Source organism: Alexandromys fortis, unplaced genomic scaffold, assembly GCF_014885135.2.
Source record: "Alexandromys fortis isolate MF-2015 unplaced genomic scaffold, M_Fortis_MF-2015_v1.1 scaffold_88, whole genome shotgun sequence".
NCBI classification, from domain to species: Eukaryota; Metazoa; Chordata; class Mammalia; order Rodentia; family Cricetidae; genus Alexandromys; species Alexandromys fortis.
Window position 1 is genome coordinate 7,182,089 of NW_026067961.1, and position 3,132 is coordinate 7,185,220.

Below are 3,132 nucleotides of genomic sequence, written 5' to 3' on the forward strand. Positions count from 1 at the left end.
ACATCTGCAGGGAGGGTTGTAAGAGCCCCTGGCTGTGGATCCGGCTTTTAGCAGACTTGAGGACTCGTGTTCCCCAAACCCAGTGCCGTGTGGCCTCCAGGGTACTGGCTGGCACATACCGTCTAATCGCCAAGAGCTGGCTCATTACCTGTCAGTGCCACTGTGGTTTTTGCCAGCCCTTCTGCAGTTGTGATTATGAAACCAAGAACAGAACTTTGGGCGGCCCCCACCACACCCTGGGCACACTGGTCTGGCTTTAGGGCATTTGCTAATAAGATCTAACGTCTAGCCAGGTGATGGTGGTGCGTGCCTTTAATTTCAGCACTCTGGAGGCAGAGGCAGGAGGATCTCCATGAGTTTGAGGTTAGCCTGGTCTACAAAGCAAGTTCCAGGAGATCCAGGACTGTTACAGAGAAACCCTGTCTCCAACTCCCCTCTCCCCAAATCCAACATTGGGTATAATGGTGCACATCTAGAATCCCAGCACTGGGAGGTAGGAGGATGGAAAGTTTCAAGCTAGCCTGGGCTACATAGAGTCCCCATCTCAAAAAAGACAAAACAACAACAACAACAACAAAAGTAACAAACTAAACCAAAGCGCAGAAGTTTACGTGTTCTGCACCTCTACAAGTAGAGCCATGGTGGAACATCACGTGGCCAGGCAGAGGGTGATGCTACCTCAGATTTCCCTTCCACTCAGGCCGTCCATGAGCCACCCTCATGATCTCATCCAATCCTGATGACTCCCCAGAAGCCATTCCTCCAAATGCCTTTCTCAGAATAAGGTTTGCAACAAGTGAAGACCAAGCATGGTGTCTTAGGTTTCTGTTGCTGTAATAAAAACCTTTGTGAAAAGCAGCTTGGAGAGGAAAGGGTTTGTTTCAGCTTGTAATTTTCAAGTCACACTCCGTCACTGAGGGAAGTCAGGGCAGGAACCTGGACGCAAGGATTAAGGCAGAGGCTACGGAGGAGCCCTATTGACTAGTCTTGGGAACTTTCTCGACTGAGATTTCCTCTGCTCAGGTGATTCCAGCTTGGGTCAAGTTCACAATCTGACCCCCACAGGCAGAGAACACAAAGTTATAAGGGGCAGGGTCTGAAAGGGGAGGAATGGGGCTGGGCAGAGCTTCCCAATACGTATCATCCTTCTACCTCAGCATCAGCTGGGATCACACGTGAACCACCACATCCTTTCTAGGGCTGTTTTTAACTAATGGTGACCATTTTTCTGGTTACAAATGTTATTCACATGCGCCATGGAAAAATCAATTAAAATAGGAAAGAATGACATAAGAAAGGCTTCCTACAGCTGGACCCCAGCTCTCCCTGAACCCATATCTGGTAGCAGTCAGCCCTACTGGAAGAACTTTGTCCATTGAGGGGCTGAAGGAAGGTCTCGTGGCTTGGAGTTCTGGTTCAGAGAAGCCCAGGTAAAGGGTAAAATTAGAAGCCTGGGAATGGGCTCAAATGTTTTTCCTGCAATCTAGGATGGGATTAGGGCCTAGGCCAATGCTTGCAGGGGGATTTCAGGACAGGAGATAGATTAGGTGAGGTCCTCCTGGCCTCTGTCCGGTTAAGATTCTGCCAAAGGGAAAGGAAATGGAGTTCACAGCTCTGTGCTCAGAGAATTCCCTAGGGAGGCTGGGGATGGTGTGGGAGACACTCAGTGTGCACCATGCCCTAAGGCAAGGACTGGGTGTGACTGTCCAGTCCAGAGTCAGACTTTACAGACAGGAGGCTGCCCTGTGGGCAGTGCCTTACAGCTTCCCCTGACTCACCTCCCTGGAGACTCATAACTGGAGTGCTGATTTACCTCTGAAGCTGTTTGGGGCATGACTACCCAGGCTGTAGGGCAGTGCCAATCAGTAGAAAACATACCAGGAGAGCTAGGTGTGGCGGCAAATGACTAGAGTCTCAGCCCTAGGGAAGTGGAGTAGGAAGGTCATCAGATCAAGGCTAGTTAGGACCACAGAGTGGGGACGAACCCTGCTTCAAAAACAAACAAAAAACAAGCAAAGTACCCACTGTGAGTGCAAGCCACTAGGGTAACTTAAAATACTCAACTAACTGTCTTACACACTTTTAAAGATTTTGTTATTTTTAGTTAATGTGTATGAGTTCCCTGCCTGCAGGAACCTGTAGGAAAGTATATCACACGTGTGCCTTTTGCCCATGGAGGACAGAAGAAGACGGTGGATTCCCTGAATCCATCTGTTGTAGTCACAGATAGTTGTGAGCTGACATGAGGGTCTGGCCCACTGTAAGAGCTATCTCTCTAGGCTCTGGCCGTATTTAATTATCATGTGTGGAGGTCAGAGACAACCGCGTGGTGGTGGCACACAGGTTGGCAGACTTGGTAGCAGCCATCCTTACCCACAGAGCCATTTTGTGACCTCCACTATCAGCTGTACTTCTAGAAGTAAAAAGAGAAGCGAATTTAATTAGAATAATGTATTTCATTTAGTTCAGTTTCTCCAAAGCCTTAACATGTTATCAGTATAAAAATATTAATGAGGTAGCTTGCATTTTTTTTTCATATTTAGCATCATGGCATCTCTCAGTTTGCACCAGCTGCATTTCAGAGCCTTGGTAGCCACAAGTGGCTTGTAGGTGATGTTACAAAACCCAGGCTTGGAGCCCTCCCAGCTTGCGGTCGGTCGTCTGCTGTATTCTAGTTCCTAGCACAAAATACTGGGCCAGTTGGATATTCATGCCCTGATTGTCAAGGAACTACTGTGAAAAATTTTAAAATGTATGTTAGATACCAGCTCAGTAACCGGCACCTAGCAGGTGCCTGCGTGGTGGCTGCTGTTTTGACTGCCTCAAAGGCAACTGAAGGACAATTACTTCACCCTAACGGTCTGTTCCCTTTGAAGACGCTTCTCTCAGATTATGAAATGCAAGTCTGGATTTCAAAGCTGGCAGGTGTTACAGGGTCAAGTTCTGGAGCAACAAATGACAACACACACAAACCTCTAATACACACCCTTGCCATCGTCGTTGTTCCCGTTCCCGCTCCCCCACCCCCCACACTTGACAGCTCGAGGCTCCGCCCTACCCCGCCCGGCCCTGATCCGAACTACAATTCCCATGATGCACGGGGAGCCCCACCCAAAACACACGTCATCTGCA